The sequence below is a fragment of the Pagrus pagrus genome, assembly GCF_965226575.1.
Source record: "Pagrus pagrus genome assembly, chromosome: 6".
NCBI classification, from domain to species: domain Eukaryota; kingdom Metazoa; phylum Chordata; class Actinopteri; order Spariformes; family Sparidae; genus Pagrus; species Pagrus pagrus.
In genome coordinates this window covers 18,057,219-18,076,113 of record NC_140190.1, presented here as the reverse complement: position 1 = coordinate 18,076,113, position 18,895 = coordinate 18,057,219, and the positions used below count along the sequence as shown (strand labels likewise).

The window sequence follows — 18,895 nt, the reverse complement described above, 5'->3', positions numbered from 1 at the left end:
GCCTTTGGGATTTTGAAATTGGATTTTTGGATTATTGCAGTTTATATTAAGTGAATACGTTTGGTTGAGCAAGATATAAATGCATAATTGCAATCGGCAGAAGTAAAATAGCTAACGTTAGGCTATAAACAAACTACATCACGGTCACCTGACTTTTATGTCATCTATACAGATCTGACACTATACTAAAGTACTAACATATACTACTAACAAGCCTTACCTTAAATTGATTGATCCACAAGTTGGAAAGTTAGCTTAAAGTTAGCTGTAAAGATGGACTAGTGAGGAGATGAGTCTCCATGTTTAGTGTAATGATGTTTAAGGTCCCCGTCAACCTGTGTAGCCTCATTTAGCCAATTATTAGCAACCGCCTTTTAAAAGACATTTAACGTTTTAAGATCCAGTAAGTGGGGTATTTACTCACATATATAATGTCACAGAACAAAGTGTGAAAATGTTGTGTTCTCCAAAGACCTTGTTTTTAGCCATCTAATGGAAAACCCACTCAAAAACCCAATTAAATTTGAGACAAGTGAACCAGAAGCAACACTATTAACTTATTGGTTTTAGGCACTCATAGAACATCACTGAACATCATTACACCAAATACGGGCGATCATCTACTCACTAGTCTGTCTTTACAAGCGGACTTCAGTTCCAAACTATTCTAACTCTAACTTTACAACATGTGGATTTATACTTTACAGTAAAGTGTTTGTAGTATAGTGTCGTAGGAAGCTTAGTGGTGCTGACACTGTGGCCACGACGTAGTTCATTTATAGCCTAACATGAGTTTTTTACCTCTGGCGATTTGCATTTACACTTCTACAAGTGGTGTTCATTTGTGAAGATTATCTTGCAGAGAAATACATGTAATTATCATAAACTTGTGTTTGCCACAGAGCTTATTTTCGGCAATAATCCATATTGAATAATAATCCCTGCCGCTCTCTGTGACAGAAATAGTGAGGCTTTGCTAAAGAGCTTGGAGATGTGTAACTAAAAGCTGCAACCAGCTGCAGCAAGAACTGCACACATCAAATTTCGAATGTGTTTGGCAGTACTGCAAAGCTGGTAGCCTATAGGACTGCAACAGGGCAAGAGCAAGTAGAAATGCAACCTAAATAGCATGGAAAATAGAGAGATGCGACAAAGTCGTCAGTAAGAGCAGGAGACGGAGACAAATTCTTTTAGTCATCGTATTTCAGCTTCCAAAATCTGATTGTAAAATTTATGCCCTATATGCTCGAGACAGAAATTCACAAATTTTTGACAAAATACTTCTCTGCATGTCACAGTAGGAACAATATCAGGTGTAAATAATTAGAAAAAAATCAAAAATAAAAGTAGTGTCCTTGACATAGACTTTCTGCTAACAATCTCACAATGCAACACACTATATTTTTTAAAGTTGAAGTTAGGTGTTAAAAGTCGCAGTTCATTGCTCACTCAACTTTTGAGTGTCTTTAGAGAATAGTGAATGAGTGGGTGATGTCAGACACATCTTGTATTTTGTGTAATTCATATAATAAAAGCAGGAATTAAAGTAAACAAATCACAATCTTTTCTATTTGATTTCACATAACATTTTTTTGTTGGGTGGGTTCACAGTGAGTGCTTCTTTGACTCAAAAATGAATTAAAATGGCTTACAGAAAACATCAAACGTTATTTCTAGCTTGAACTAGTTTCGTTTTGTCTCTTCAATGCCACTACTGCTGATGTGAAGGCAACAGGAACTCCATCACAGCTTGTGATGTTCGGGTGTTGTTTTGCAATAAGTGTGTCTTCACCACCCACACTCTGTATTGTTCCCGTAGATTTATAGACGCAGGGTGGATAAAGGGGGGTTTGGCACTGGGTTCAAGCAGCTGCCCAGTGGTCAGGTGACAGGTTAGGGTCTGCTTCCTCTCACATCCGGACAATAGGAACAGAGAAGCAGACTGTGCGTGTGTCATATGGCAGTCAGATTTAATACAGCGTGAGGGGCATGGGTGTTTTATAACTTCAACTCTCAGATTTACCATTTCTTGACCTTGCTGAACTCTCTGAGTGTTAAAGTATTGATTTAAATATCACTTCAAAAGTAGTTGAGAGAAATTTGACTGGGCTGAAAATGATGTAAAAAGCCTCTTGGTTTTGCCTTTTTCCCATACATTGCTACCAAGGACGTGTTGGGCTAATATTATGTTGCACTTGCAGAGAAATAATAAATGAAATATTTAACCATGCTGAAATAGAGTAGTAGAGTATGGGTGATTTTGAAGTGGTAGTGGCTGCACTCTTAAAAAACCTTTATCCACTGATTTTCCAAATAGCTTTTGATACACAGGTGGCCAAAAGCCTTCATGCAATTTGCAGAATAATATACCAGCCAAACAGCCAGCACACAAGCAGACGTTCTTCAACCAAGTTAAGCTTAAGAGATGCAAGGTTTTTCGTGGCCACACATTTCCATTTGCCCAGCGGGAGCATTTACGGCCAGAGAAGCTACTATTTGCTAAATTGTTCCTCAAGTCAAAGTGGATGTCCCCTGGAAATATCTGTCAGCTTTTGATAACATGCTTGAAACCACTTGTCATAATTGTGAACATAATTGGATGGGTCGTCAGATCAAAGTTCCTGTGTGTGATTATGATGGAGTGGAAGGGGGTCAGTTGTCTTGGTATGCAGCTTGCACGTGTGCACTGTGTAACTGACCAACAAGAAGTCCGTTATAATAACATCGGTTGGCTTTGCAAGTACAAAGTCATACAGGGAGCATTTCTCCAAGGTTTATTTACACAAGTTTCAAGAGCCAACTATTCACTTCTGTCTGGAGGCTACTTTTTGTGTATTGCAGTGAAGACTCATTCTGTTGTTGGAGAAAGTCTGATGAGGTAACGAGGGTTTTTGACTGAAGGGAATAAATCTGCTTGAGTAAATCTTAACACAGTATAACAGCTGTGCTCTATTATGCATATGCACTGATTCTATTCATATGTGAAATATTTTCTTTTTGTTACATTATACAGTGATCAGAAATAACTTACCTGGTTGCCTGGCTTACTCAGCATGAGGCAGTGCTATAAAGACATAGATTATGTTAAGGAAATGGGACATAGCATCGCACAAAACATTAACATCAACGCAAACCATTGGAGAACTGCCTGGATGTCACATGGCAGAAAAAAAATGTGGTGGTGTGCTGAAGAAAGGTTAAAAATGTACGGTCAAAAATGAAAATGCAAGGCCTACTGTCTTAAAATAGATAGCTAAAGCTATGCTAAAGACAAGCGCTAACGACAACTAATCTATGGAAACGCACGGACGCTCTGCTCTAATTGAATTTTGAGAGGTTGATGACAGCTCCCGGTTCAACATCACTGAAATGTTAAACAAGATGAACCTGTAAACTGTTTAGCATAAGCATGCTATCCTGCTAGCCCTCTGTAACTCTCAATGCTGAGCCAGTCATGTGCTCTTTCAGAACAGGAACAAGACTTCCTGTATCAGTGGCTGGCGGACAGAATAAAAGTGTTATTTCTATAATTATTGTCTAGTTATATCATATTACTGTTATGTGGTGATTAATCATCTTCGCCCCCTAAATGTATGCAGACATTAATATTTCTTGGTAAATGAGATTTCCCACTTAGGTTTAATATAGTTCTCAGGGTTCATTGAATGTTAATACATGTGTTCATGTTGTTTCATTCTGAGTGTAACATCCTTTAAATGCGAGAAAGAGATAAAGTAGATTGTAAGTGCGTGGGCACAGGCCTACCTGTTGTTGCGGATTGTGGCCACAAGGCGGCAGTAGTGAGTAATGTTATTGTTACCGCGCCACGTGACTCACGGTCTTTCTTCCTGTTGTACGTAAGGCGGAGGTATGCAGCGTGGAGGACGGTGTCGAGGTCCCGTCGTGTGAAGGAGGAGGCACTGCTGGAGTTTGTGTCCTGGCGGTTTGAGCACTCAGCGACAACTGTGTTCAGCCTGCATGTGACTGAGTGAGTGTGTTAAGTTGCGCAATCTCCAGGAAGTTCCACGTGGGTTTGGTGAACCTAGCGGGAATCCATAGCCCACTGCCATATTTGGCCTATTTCTGTTTTTTGTTAATTTAGCTTTTATTATTTTTGGAAAAGACTGCCTCAGACTGTAACACTGTTAAAAGTGACCTGTCCCAATTGTTGTCAGCAGTAAACTTGCAGCTAAACGAACCCCAGAAGTAAATGTGTCCCATGTGGACAGGCTACATTAATTAGACAAGTAGTGAAAACACCACAACCACCCTTATTAAAGTGTCAGAGTTGTTTGAGCTATACTCTTAATGCACAAAAATATATTACTGTGTCTGTGCCTCCAAAAAATCTAAAATTCCAAATAGGGCTGCACAATTAATTGAAATATAATCAAAATGACAATATGGCCAAGTGCCATGCCATTTCTGAAATGTTTCGATAAAGGTATAATGTGTGACCAGTGATGATTAAAACTGTGATGTGAAAATAATCATTCCCATAAATTGTGAATCATATCGCAATCGCAAGAATTCTGTAATCATGCAGTCCTAATTACAAATATAACTATGCACACAGATTTCAACATTAAAAAATATTTCTACTTTGTGACTCTGGGGGACCTAGTAACCCTGTTTTTATGTATTTATTTTTTAGTTAACCGAGTTAATTAACGGGGACAGATCAATATATAAATGATTGGGGAATATGTTTCCTTGTCTCTTCTTAAAATAGCTGAATTAACATACAGAATGATATTTTAAAATGATATATTTAAAACTATATTTGTTTTAAACTAGTCCTGGAACCGTTCTAAAGGCAGTCACATTAAGAATGGTAACAGTTTATCCTGAAAGACTGCAGCTGACACGGACATATTAAGATTAAAAATTGAGTGAAAAAGGATACTACATAAGCGCTCATTGCAGAAATACTAATACTGAGAAACACTTTACGCAGGCAAAGTCCTTGAGCAGTTGTATATATGACATAGACTTCTGTGTCAATTTTGCATCTGGACTTGAATTTGAAAAAGGAGCAATTTCTCCAAAGATCGGGTGCAATTTACAAATGAATTTCCTTCACGCTCGACTGCTTCATAAAAGAATTTGTCCTGACTCAGATTGAACACAGTTGAATGATCCTATCCATATTCCCGACTTCTTTACGAGACAATGTTTTCCATTTTCTCAAACATAGAAGTCTAAAATTTCCATGTTCTCAGGTGCAACAAGTGTTACTGATTGGGGCCTTTTTTTTGTCTGCCTCCAACCTCTTGTTAGGTCACCGACTGGAACAAAATGACACTGGAAAGAACTCGTGCTCTTTCAAGGATAAAGGGGATCCTTTTGAGGTGACACAGCTTTACACTGTCACTTTTCACAGCTGCTCCAAATAAAATGATTAGTATTGGTTTTATATGAAGGTTTTCTACTGCAGTCAAGTAGAAATAATTGCTAAATAATCATGAAAAGAACAGATTCAATGTCATTAAAAGCAATTATAGCAAATGCATTCAGTCCACTTATAATAAAGTGGAGATTCCTTTCACATCTAAAAAAAAAAAATAATAATCTGCTTTTATATTCTATTTTCTTTGCATCTTGACAGTTATTTTCATTGTTTATTAATCTAGTGTTTATTTTCTCAATTAATTGATTAACCATTTTGTCTGAAAAAATGTCATATACTAGTAAAAAGGTGTTGAAAAGTTCAGAAAGCTCATGGTTTTGTCATAAAATGGCTTGTTTTGTCCAAGCAATAGTCAAAACCCAGGTTTCTAATCGTATAAGACGGAAAGAAAGCAGCAAATCCTCTGTAAATCCTGTATTTCTCTTGACAAATGACTTTTATCAAAAAATACTATGCACATTACTATTTTTGTCAATTTATGGCCATTTTAGCTCTACATTTGCTTTAAATTGCTTTATTTTATTGCTTAATGTGACATATACAGGTATCACCCCATAGCTCACATCAGTTACTTTTGGATTGCACTGTACTTGATCATTAATGTGTGTGTGCATACATGCAAGAACACACAATCCCACAAACTATCTCACATATGACATCATACACCTGCCATTCACACTTCCAAAATTACTACATGTTATGATGTTAAAAACTGCATTGATACATCCTGGCATGATGTGTTCTAACCTTTGGTGCGATTGATTTATGCAAAGCTAAAGGTGAAGCCATTAGTTTCTGGTATGAGATCGCTCTGTGAGGCCGATTCTGAATTTATAAAATTTCAAGAAGCTCTGATAATTTAATTTGGAGTGCCCTTTTATAGGTTAGGTCACCTGCAGCGTGCCCCGCAAATTGAATAAAGAACAGTAATAGAAAACAGGATGTCAGGTGGGCTCCCTGCTTATAAAATCATTAACAACAGTGTGTCTTTTCTCATAAAGGAGCCCATTTATTCCAAGGGGGAAATGTTATGAAAGTGTAGGGAGCAACTCAATTTATTTTTCATTAGGCATTAACTCAGGAAAATCACTGAGAGGGTTAATAGGTGTATGTGTACATCAGCAGTGTGAACTAACAGGTTTGAGAGAAGCCTGTTCAAAAGACCGACATGCATTTTTTAAATAATGCTCTCACCGTGTGCGCCTTTTTAAGTAAGATGCCGTCCAGTTGTGTTGTCTTATATAAACTACCTTATTAGTGCGTTATGTTTATTGTTCACATAACAGTTTAATTTCATTCAGATTTGGAAGTTATTGCTTTTTAACATAACTGAGATGTCCTTTTAAATTCCATGTCATATTCATCTTCCTTGTAAAGAGGAAGGATCGGAGACAGAAACAGACTGCACCCCCTACAGTGGGCTCATGCTGATGGCTTTGTTTGGGTCATATCAGAATAATGCAGCAGCTAGGTCAAATCCTCTCCATCCTTAACAGACTTCCACAGAGCTCCTGGTGCTCCCAGCATGACTCAGGCCATGTACCGCAGGAGGTAGAAAACCCTGCCTAATCCCTTCAGTGCTTTTACAAATATCTATATTTCATCGCTGAGGAGATCTGAAGATTACCGCTACAGCCCATGTATCTGTGGACAATGAGTTATTATTGTACCCACATGGTGGTTTTTCATCGGCCCAGCGATCTATTTTATGGTTCAGGCAGCTTTTCTGCCATGGATCTTGGGAATACAGTAGAGTATGTGTTACCGCAGCTGCTAGGCTCAGTGTTTCTTTGTTCTTGTGCTCGGTTTACGGGTTATTATCACCCATTGATTGCCCGATTACTATGAGCCACATTTTCCTTTTAAATTTGGAGTACTTAAGTCAATACTTTATCAATCAATTATTAAAACCAAAAAGTTTTGGAACTATTTTCTGTCAGTAGAGCAGGTTTTTTTTGGATAGTTTTTCGCCAAAGATTTTTTACAAAGCTGTTTTGAACTTGAAGTTGAGTTGAGTGAGAGCAGCAATGTGATCAACCTTGAACAATTTTGGACTCTCAGGCAAAACACTCACTTTGTTTGGAAAGCTGGCCACTTATTGCCTGACATTGCTGCATAGTTTTTGCCACTTATTGCCAGTGTTTGGGGACATTTACAAATAGTAGTCGAACAAACACTGGATTTCTGTGGCTGATAATGTTGATAACAATATACAAGCAAATATTTATAAACAAACATTTTTAATAATAACACCTTAAATCTGATGACTTTTTCCATTTTATAGTTGAAAAATAAACGCGTCAGTCCTCTTTGGTGGACACATTTTCTAAACTAACTCAAACGTAAGCTCAAACATTTCGGATTTGCAATTTCTTGTTACCCCTTCCTTCTACACATACTGTACACTGATGTATCTGCACACAGTTAATATAGGGCCTGCAAAATAATTGATTTGGCTTTACTCCAAATGATGATTGCATCAAATGAAAAATCCTTCTGCAATTTTGGATTGGCAAACATGTCTGTTGATTAGACAATGATGCAAAATATTTCACTGTCTGCAATGAATAACTAATCAACAGAGAAGAAGGTGGAAACTATTTGGAGTTGCAATGATGAATTGATTACGATTATTCGTCAACTGCTAAATCAATCACCAACTATTTTGATGGTTTATCTGTCATTTTGAGTTATAATTTAAGAAACGAAATGTCAAAGTTCTCTGATTCCAGCTTCTTATATGTGAATATTTTATGGTTTCTTTACTCCTCTCGGGCATTGAATTGATTATCTTTGGGTTGTGGACAAAACAAAATATTTGCGTCATCTTGGCCTTTCGGAAAATAACAATCGTCATTTTTTACAATTCTTTTATCGACCAAACAACTAATTGACTTAACGTGAACATAATCGACAGATTGGTTGCAGACCTTGGGTAGATTAATTGATGTTTTGTTTTACTCATATTTCAAGCAGAAATTCCAGATGTTCGCTTTTTCTGGCTTCTTAAATGTGGATTTGATGCATTTATTTGTAATATATGACAGAAAACTCAGTGTTTGGGAATGATGGTAAAATGAAATAAACATATTTGTGAGACAAATTATTAATTGAATAAACAATAAAAGTAAATGTCAGATTAATCAAAAATAAAAGTAATTCCAGCTGTAAGGGAAACCTCGTAATTGGAGTTACAAGGTTTCCACCAGAATGCAGTGGCAATGTAATCTCGGCCACTTTCTTTATTTACTGTTTTAGCATAACCAAACCAAAAGGCTCATACATAATGCTGGGCTTTATTTCCCCTGCCTCTGCAGATGCAGTCTAAATCTGAAGAAAAGAATAAAAATAGAGATGTTTTACACACTGTCATCTGCATATCATGATATTGAGTGAAATGCAACCAATAACCTCCTGAGTTAATGCACGTGTTCATTACTGTAATCTGCAACGTAAAAGATGATTATAATGCAAGATTGTACGCAGAGTATACACACACATATGGGTTATTCATGCAGGTTATGTATTAATTAGTGTTGCGCCTCTCTGGTGTGTTTCATTAGGAGCTGGGTGTTTGAAGTGTTTCTTTACCAGCAGAGGATGCTCATGGCATTACAGCCAACTCTAAAGAAGAAGAGCCTCTCTTCCTTTTTCCCTGGAAGTTCAACCACCAGGGAGGCTCTGCTAATAAGTTCCCTGGGCTAAACCCAACCTGTTTTCAGCCTAATTCCCTGAAATATAGAGAGAAGTAAAGATGCATTTGCTCTCGTGGACTTATCAGTCGAGTCTTACAAAACAAACTGCTATATAGTTTTGGACTTAAAACATTGAATATTTGTATCATGAAATATAAAAGATGTGTGGGGTAAAACAGAGTTTGAATGTTTTCGTGACTTTCAGCGTCTGTGTTCACTTTCCTCACCACTTGACAGCGGTGAATAAGGATTAAATAAATTGCCTCAGTCAGGGCTGGGCCATTAATGGTCAAATATTTTCACAGCTTAAATCTGAAATGGAAATGAGAGGCAATTATAACAGTTTTTAATATCACCATTATTCCATGGTGACCCTTCATTTCACACAGCTTGGGCACTTTGGTTAAAGCAGGCTTGTTGAAAGTCGCACAGGCTTTTGTTTTTCTTTCTGTCTGAAAGACGGACCTTTCTTTGCTTTGACCTCTTGTCAGAGTGCTTTGTGTGCTCACTTTACTATGTTTCTTTTTCCCCCGTTTTCAGCTGTGTCAGGGTGTCTGACTGTCCAGGAACAGTCACACAATCTGCCCTGCTGACACAGAAGAGAGCTTTTACAGGCTTCTGTGATTTCTTGGGGGGAATCACAATCTGAAGTGTCCTCTACGGCCACTGAAAAAGCAGCTGACAGCTGTCATTAATGTGATTTCTTGCTGCTGAGAGAATAAAAAATAAACATAACCACAGATTTCATTCGAATATAATAATAATAATGGTACTGTATAACATACCAAGGATGAAACTCCTCTCTCCTTTTCTTCTTGATACTATTTTCAACAAAATTATAAGATGAAAATTAATAAAATACATTTAGAAACAAAAGAATGCATTCAAAATTACACTTCAACATCCAAACTTGATAAAGATGAAATCAGAGTAAAACAACAACTAGGAAATTGATGGATTAGTTGACTGAAGACTGAAAGTCTTGTTCTTAATTTCTGAAACACTGAACATGTTTATCTCTCCACTGGCATTTTCGAGCCTTTGTCCATCTTGAGCTCTCCCTTTGTTCTCTTTTTCCTCCTCAGTACATTTATGTGAGAGTGATGCTTGTTGACACATATTTGGACAGGGCAGAGCCTCTTCTATCAGTGGAAGGTGTCCGCATGCTTGTGAAGTTATCACCCCCAACAGATCAAAGACAGTTGGCACATTATTTATGCATTGCTGAAAGCTGAGGTATTCAGCTGAAGTCGGGCAGCAAAGCATTGCTGCCCCTTATTCTGAAGTAATGACTTCCTCTTGATTGAGTGCTCCCAGTCAAATTCAAGCTCTGCTTTGTGTCCTCTTGCTTTGTTCTGTATAAAAGACCACTCTATGAGACACGAGACCCAGAGAAAAAGTATCCAGAAAAATAAATAAATAAATAACAGAGAGAATTATTTTCAAAGAGTAGCATCATTAAATTTCAAGCATCTTGTCAGACAAAAAGTTTACACCACATTCCCCCAACCAAATTATTATGGAGGAGCGGCCTTTTGGGATATATAATTCAGCCAAAATGTCAAAAAATAACTAATCTTGTCTTAAGTTCAGAAGACTCAATTCAGACTGAATAGTGACACAAATACACATTCCTAACTTTGGTTACATCCCCCATGATCTTCAAAAAAACATTGTTTTTTTTTTTTTTAGAGGCAACACAGTGGTGAGCCTGAGGCTACTCTTTTGCTACTCTCAGGCCTAAGGCAAAACCTTGGTCCACACATCTCAGTTCTTAAAATCAGATGGGTACAATGGCCGAGATAACTCAACACACTGCGACTTAAGAAAACACAAGCAAATTAATAACAAATAAACACTGTCATTTATTAGACAACTTGTGTGCAACATTGGGAAATAAAAACGCAAAAGTGCTGCAAATACACAACGCTACCAAACACGTGAACATGCTGCCGATACAAACAACACAAACAAATAGAAAAACGCTCTCCAAACACACAAAAACACAACGGAAGTGATCCCAGAGGACACTAACAAGGGATGAACACAGCTTGGAAGTTGGGTCTAGGAGGTTGTGTTGTCCGTTTGTTTGTTGGTTGGTTGGTTTGTCAGCAGGATTACACAACAAACTAGTGAACGGATTCCCAAGAAACCTGGTTGGCGGATGGGCCTCAGCCCAGATAGACCCTGTTAACTTCTGGTGCAGATCCGAATAGAGGGAAAGATCCAGGATTTTTCTTTAGTGTTTCGCTATTTTCATAGGCAGTAATGCATGGATGTTGATTTAAAAAAATCTGGCTTATTTAATCGGCTCATATCTATGAGTGAATACAATACATTTTTGGATCCAAATAAAAATCCAGTTACAGTAGCTGGTCAATTGGATTAGGCCTGCTTGAATTAAAGGGGACTGCTGGGCCTTGGTTGACGTATGTCTACTGTATGTCTACTTCTAGTTTTGTACCGTTTCTCCATTTTCAGTTTCTCCTGAACTGCTGCATGCATTTACCTCGTGGGAGCGCGCAGATTCAAAGAAAAAGTTTGCAAAGCATTTTTTATATTGAAAATGAAGGTACATTTCAAGGAATTTGAAAGCAAAATATCAGAAAACATTAACAGACGATCAAAGACAGACTGTGTAAAGAGCATTGGAGTGACCAATTGCACTTTGCAGCAGTGTGCAAGGCTTCCTGCCATCCACCGAAATTTTTCGTCCTCTGCGATAAGTTTTTTAAGTGCGGGAGTTTAGACAGTTATCTTGTGATATAATGAGACAGTTAAGATCTTTGACATGCTCAGGTTGTACAGCGGCACCTTGTGGCCGAAGTATTCAAAGCAGCTTCATTTGTAATTTAAAATCTGTAAGATAATTACTGCGTGATGAGGTAAGAGTGTGTAACAACCAACCCTAGAGGTCTTCCCCAAATGTTGCCTGTCATCTTTTAATGAATCACTTTCATTTGTGACACAGAGTCCTTCATCACCACCAAAATCCCAGTAGTGCTCATCCTCCCCTTCATCAGTGGTGGTGGTCTGGGTGGCGTTGTTGGACTACATAAATGTAAAAAATCTCCTCCAACTTAAAACTTGAATACTGTGTGATTTGTAACCTTTTAAGCACAATAACGTCATGACTTACAGTGGCAACAATAAGCATGTTCAAGCTGTGTCATTAGTGTCTTCTGCAAACGTAATGATTGATGATTAATGATGGATGATAATAATGGATTTGTTTGCTCTGTAAAATGCCAGGAAATGGAGAAAATTGATCAAGATAATCAGGGTTTCACAAAGCTCAAGTTGACATCCTCAAATATCTTGTCCACAACCCAAAGATATTCAGTGTAGCGTCATAGTGGAGTAAATAAAACGGCAAATATTCAAATTTAAGGAAATAATTTTGACTTTTGTTTTAATTGATTATCAAACAGTTGGCAATTAATTTAACAGCTGACAGCTAATCAATGAATTGATTAATCTTAGCAGCTTTATTTGCACAACGTTTTTGTATTTTGTTGTGTGGGCGTTTGTGTGTGTGTGTGCATTTGCAGCCTGTTTTCTAAATACTTTGCACGTGTTGTCAAATAGATGAAGATGTTTTCTTAATTTGCTTTTTTTTAAAAATCTGTTTGCATGTTTTTTTTAACTTGCAGTGTGTTGACCTCTCGGGGGCGGCGTAGATATATGTATCTTTCCAATGTTACTTATAAGCTCCTTAAGTTATTGCTAATGCTCGTGTCAGATTAGACTCATGTAGTGCAGGAATTAGGGTATAAGTGCTCTTGCTTGCTGTTTTGTTTATCTCAGCAGTTTGAACTGATAATGAAGCAGCATTAAAGGATCTGTGCCACTTAAAACAAATGTTTCTGACAACCAATAAAAGCAGATTTAAGCAACTTGCTTACAAAGGACTATTTTCACTCAAAGGTCATCCAGGATAAGTGGGCAGAAGGAGGTACACCTCGTCACTTTTTGAAGGACTAAGTGTTCTGCACTGAAATAGACCACTGGGAGACTCAAATGACTCAAAAGGCTATATCAGCGAGCACTTGTGGTCGACGTTATTTATTTATTAATTTGAGGCCTGTCTACTGACACATCTGAGTGGTCTAATTGCTGCGAATTGACACCGGTTACTGTCCATAATGGGAGCTTGGGAGTCTTTCCTAACCGCGGTTCATTCAGCCGCCCCTCGCTGCAACTTAACTGCCCTTAAAATGTCTGATTGCAACACGGGAGCTGTGGGGCGAGACAGGATTATCAGTCTTTGTTGTGTGACTGTGTCTATTATCCTGACCTCTATTCACAGTGGGCCCTTAGGAGTGTCGCTTCCAGCCACACAGCAAACTACCCCATCCCCGACAAACAACAAGTGAACCAGAGATCTCCCCCTGTCCCAATGCACCAGACACTTACAGCTCCAACACTGGGCAAAGCACTCCACTGCAGGTAAGGCTATCAAATCCCTATTGATTTAATAAAGATAAATTGGATGCACTTCCTTTCAATGTTATTGCAGCGAACGCGATTGATTGTTTGTGTTGACTGGTGATATTGTCACCTAGTTGGATGACTGCTGATTGTTTAGGAAGTTCATTAATAGTGAGACTTTAATAGGGAGATAAAAACGCGGCCAGGACGTTTGGGCTGCTCTTACTGTGTGTGCTGTGTTGTTAGATGTGACAACTTGAACTGTGTAAGCCCTGTGGCTCTGTGTGCGTATGTACGTGCATGCGTGCATCTGATTTTGTTAGAGGGAAGGGCACCTTGACATCTAAATATTAACTGCAAATAAAGGCAAGCATGCATGTCGTTAATTCAGTATTTTTCTTATTGTGTTATATATTCTCTAGTCAGGCCACTGTGAGATTTGTTGGATTATATCTCTTTTGTTTTAGAATTTTATTATGACATTTTCAGGGGAGATTGTTGTGACGGTGGCTCAATTGAAAAAAAATCACCCTTAGAAATTGTGTGGTTTTTATTTTTATTTGTGTTAAACTGGATAATACACCTCATTTTGACTCATGAGTTGATAAAAAATGAATGAATTATTTAATTGTTATCATAATTCATTATCAATAATGCTCTGGTGACCAACATTTAATTTGACATTAGAAGATATAGTTTAATATTCATAGCAAAAGATGATAATGTTGATAGAGTTGGAGGGGAAACGTATCTATGAAAAACCTGCATGAGCAAAGTAAACTTGTCATCTCTTTTTTATCATTTCATAGATAAGTATTAATTGTGGTCACATTTTGTAGGCAACATTTAATAAAGTTACTATTCTGGATGAAGATTAGGTTGCAGAATAAGTGCCAGAGCTCTTTCTGTTTATGCTACTGACATGCGGAAAGAATAGTACAACAATGCCAGAGGACAGAAATGAGGATCCTCAGTACTTCTCCCAAAGGTTTGTGGATTGAGGTCTGGCACGATGCAGCACAGGCGTAGTAGGCTTTGGAATCCAGTTCCATAAATACATACCCATTAAAGCACAGCTGATTAATTCACCATGTTTATTTTCATGGTGGATGTCATGTACCCTATATATAAGCTCTCTGTAATCATAAAGATGCCAAGGCGCCAAAAGTTTTGAGGGCTTTTGTGGGATATCTTCAGTATTAAATTTGACCTAAAACCTAAATACGCACATGATGAATGAAGGATAAAGAGAGACAATGCTTTTTTTCTCCCTTCTTTTCTTTTAGTATTCGCATAGTCGATTGAAATGTCTGTGCTGTCAAGAAAGCTTAAAAAGAGGAAAGGGCATTGAAGTTAACATCATCATTCATTAAGCCTTTTTTAAAACCAAATATGGTAGTGCTTTGGTTTCCCAGAGCCTTTTCTTTCAGAAATAAACAGCAGCAGCATATTCTTCTCCATCAGTCTTGAGAACTTTCAACCACAGCAAGTGTGAATTCAATTTATTTCTGTGTGCCCTGATTCACCGCAAATTGCTTAATGGTTTGAAACTCACTCCTGACAGCACCATTAGAGACTTGTACAGAGATAATTTTCAGTGAGGGCCATTAGAGATGTTTTGTTCTTTATGCAATTTTTGTAGCTGAAGACTATAGAAATGGGGTCATCCTATGAATGTGCTCCGTTGGAACAAGGAACAAGTTTAAAACAGAATACTAATTACAGAAACTGTAGCTTTTAGAAACACAAAGCAAAAACCGTATACTTCTTGGTAAAAGCCGAATAAATAGACCAAATAGGGAAATCTTGTGTAATTAGACACAGTTTTAGACAATTGTTGGAAACAAAGCGGCACTGATTTGGCTTCCTGTGGTTACAGGAAATAACTCTTTAAACTCACTTGGTAGATTGTTATTACTGAAGCTATCTCAAAGTTGTCTCACTGTCAAACAGAGACTGCACAGTCTCACTTAGCCGCCCTCAGCCCACTACATCAGATGGGGATGATTGCAGTCCTGAAATCAATGAAACCACAAACCTCCCTGATAATATTCCCTCTTGGGGTCCAGTGGCGGATACAGTTGGGATACTATTTATCCATCCACCGAAGTTTTACTGGAGACATTTGTCGCCATTTGTGTGAACTTTACTCCACGACCTGATCCTTAAAACTGCATAATTACAGAAACTGTTAAACACTGTATAAACAGCACAGACATCATGTTATTGAAAAAGAAGCATTTTATGAAATAATCAATAAATGTTTTATTGATGGAATCATTGATAATCCATTAACAGTGAGCTAGCGGGTTTCGATGTCTGTACTTTTTGCTCTTTAGTGTCGAGAGGAAGCGCTCAGGAACACTTGGACATGATGACACTTTTGTTCTTTGGATTTGTGAGATCATGCCCCCTGGAGAAACATCCACGGATCTCTAAGTGGACCAATTTGACAATATAAAAGTCTCTCAAGCCCTCCGATCAATCATTGCTTTCCACTGCATTATTCCCCAAACAATAAAAAGACAATATCAGATTAATATATAGTCTGTTCTTGGCTGGGATTTATCCTTGTGGGGCGGGCAACGTCTTCTTGTCTGAAGCCACCGAGCAGTAAGAAGGATTTGGTTGACAGAGCACAGCGGGCCCAGAGATGTCTCTGCATTTGAGGTCACTGGTGGATAGCAAAGTTATCTAAAGCCCCAGTTTGTGTCGACCCCCCCCTCCTGCATTACAGAGTGAGTGTCAGAGATTAGTGGTGCATCCATCCTCCGTGACCTCTAGGAGCTAAAGAGATACTGCTTTGCCATTTTGTGACGTGTCAAACAATGCAAGGCCAAGACTGCCATTTCAATGCCATGCTACGCCACTGGATGGCCCTTTTGTTAAATTCTTTAGAATGGTGGCCTTGCATATAATTTCAGCCACCAGTATGTATGCCCCATCAAGGGCACCATCCCCCCATCCCCTGAAGTGGTTTTTAGAGACTGCAAGGTTCTTCTGCAGAGGCATGCACCGTACCGGCACACTAGGAGTAGAAGTGCATGGAAATATTTACATGAATTTGTACTTGTCTGACCTCTTGAGAAAGATTATAGGATGCTAAGAGACTAAAAGTCCTTTCAGATTGTATGACAGGAATATTTTGTTGTGATCGAACAAACGAACATACCATTTATAGCTTTAAGCTTGGACTAGTCGGCTAACGCTAGCCTAAATTAAATAATAATAAGGTATAAGTAAAACACTCGGAAAACAGTCAAAATTGAGAACAATTCAACGGGTCAGAGCAATGGCAATGTATTGAGTGTAATTGCGTCTTAGGCCACGGTAACAATACAGGGGCTTCAGGCCGATTTAAGCCCGATTTGCCTCTCCCCAATCAGACGAGAAATCTTGTCAGGGCGCTTGGTCTGTACCAAAGTTCGGCTCAGATTATCTGGTAACGTTAGAGGTTAACAGATCCAGTCTTAAACCTTCCAGACTAAACACTCTAGCTCTTGAGGCTAACATTAGCTAACATACTAGTGCTGAAAGATATAACTGTACAACTGACAGTTAAAATTTCACCTCCAGTTCTCACTGAAGAATAGACAACCCGTGTTGACGACCGCTCCACACTTGTGTCTTCTGTTTGAATTTTTCTCACTGCAGAGTATGAACGATACCACAGCAAGTTGTTGCACCATGTCAGCCTCCATTTTGTTGACATCTGCCTACCCATGACATCACTTGAGGTGGATATCCTGCTGTGTGTGATGCGCCATTATTTTCCAGTCTTGAAGTGTGTGTTTAATTGAGACTGAATAGAATAACGTATGTGAGATGCTCTTTATGGGCTATATGCAACCCTGTTTCAAAACTCCTGTACTGAGCCTGGTCAGAGTTCATACTGGCGTTATGAACATATGTTATATGAAAACATGTTTTTTCATGAAGAAACATTTTACAAGAAAGTCAAATTATATCAATATGTAATTTAAATGTGTACATTAATAGAATAATAATAATAATAAGCTTAATTGACTTGTATTTCTGGCGCCGACTGCTGAGTGTGTTTGTTTAATCTACTAGAAGACTACTCACACACCTCTACCTTCTGCAAATACATTTTCTGTGTCACAACAATTACCTTTTAAAGATGTAATTTCACCCCACAGCATTCATGTCATTTTTACTCAATCTGATATCAAAACCTGCATAAAGAAACCACTTATTTGCTCCTATTTGTTACTATTTGCAATCACTATTACTTATCTGAAACAGTTTACCTAAATGTCAATTCTACTTGTACAGAACAGGGCTATTGTGCAAAAATTATTAATTTGGGTCTTGCTTTGTTTAGTGTAATTGGTTATTTGATAAAGGTCCATAGTCTGATAATTAATTGACGGACCTTCACGCACGCTTAATCAACCGTTATTAGATATTCAGACTAATTCAGATTCCAGCATCTCTCGCATTTTGACTGACAAGCCAGTGTTGGAAATGGACTAAACTAATAGAAGTGGTGTCAAAATGTCAAACGGACCATCTCTGAGAACATCAACAAAATGTCTGTATTGAATCTCTCTAAGGCCTCAGTATTCCCTGGCCCCGACCACAGAACTCAATACAACCAGAAAACTGGCATAAAAACTTCAGTCATATATCTGACATTCCCATTTCTGAGGCTGTCAGGCTTCTCCTGGTTTGGCATTGTGTGATGTATAAATCGTTCCCCTAAGGTAGTGTGAAGAGTTGCTCAACACACCACAGATTCCATCCACCGAGTAAGACACGAGCCCGTCAGGCCATACCAGAAGGCATATTTTATAATATCTTGTTAAAAGATCTGCTGAGATGTATCGAGGTGGGTGTTGGCTTGGTTAAAGCATTATCTAAGAATAATAAAACGTCTATTCTGAGCATCGACTGTGTGATAGTAAAACCCTCGAAAGTGACACACTTTCAGCGATAAATATGAAATCACTGTGACAAAAAATGTAGAGCAGTGAAATTCACCTATTTTCTGAATGCCACCCCTCCAAATATCTCCAGTGAAGTCATTTACTCTACTTGTAGAGAATGACTGCAAAAGTACAGATTGACACTGTCACGTTATTCTTGTTCATATCATATATAGTACTGTATAAACCGTGTGTAATATAGTATGATGTATTATTAATGATTTGGCCAGTACATCTATGGCCCAAAGTAAAACTCATAAGCCCATCTCAGTAGGGACATGCAGAGTCTACTGAAGGGGCAAGCGCTTCAATAAAGAGCAGGAAATCCTGTCACCTCAAGCGTTTTTGGGCGTTTTCCACAATTTAAACAGCAGTGTACATTTGTACAACTGGATACTTTTATTCTCTGT

The 18,895-nt window shown here is 38.2% G+C and overlaps 1 protein-coding gene across 6 annotated transcripts in view; it reads left to right on the top strand.

Annotated features, from left to right (window-relative positions):
* The first annotated feature begins 3,823 nt into the window (after positions 1 to 3,823).
* Positions 3,824 to 18,895, top strand: part of adgrl2a (adhesion G protein-coupled receptor L2a) — a 212,027-nt gene continuing 196,955 nt past the window's right edge. For 5 of the 6 annotated variants that reach the window (XM_084355337.1, XM_084355335.1, XM_084355334.1 and 2 more), the window contains exons 1-2: positions 3,824 to 3,988; positions 13,415 to 13,554. The gene's annotated coding sequence lies outside the window, so the exon portion shown is untranslated. Of the gene's footprint in view, positions 3,989 to 5,280; positions 5,352 to 13,414; positions 13,555 to 18,895 lie in introns of all 6 variants that reach the window. The other variant, XM_084355330.1, reaches the window with a different exon arrangement.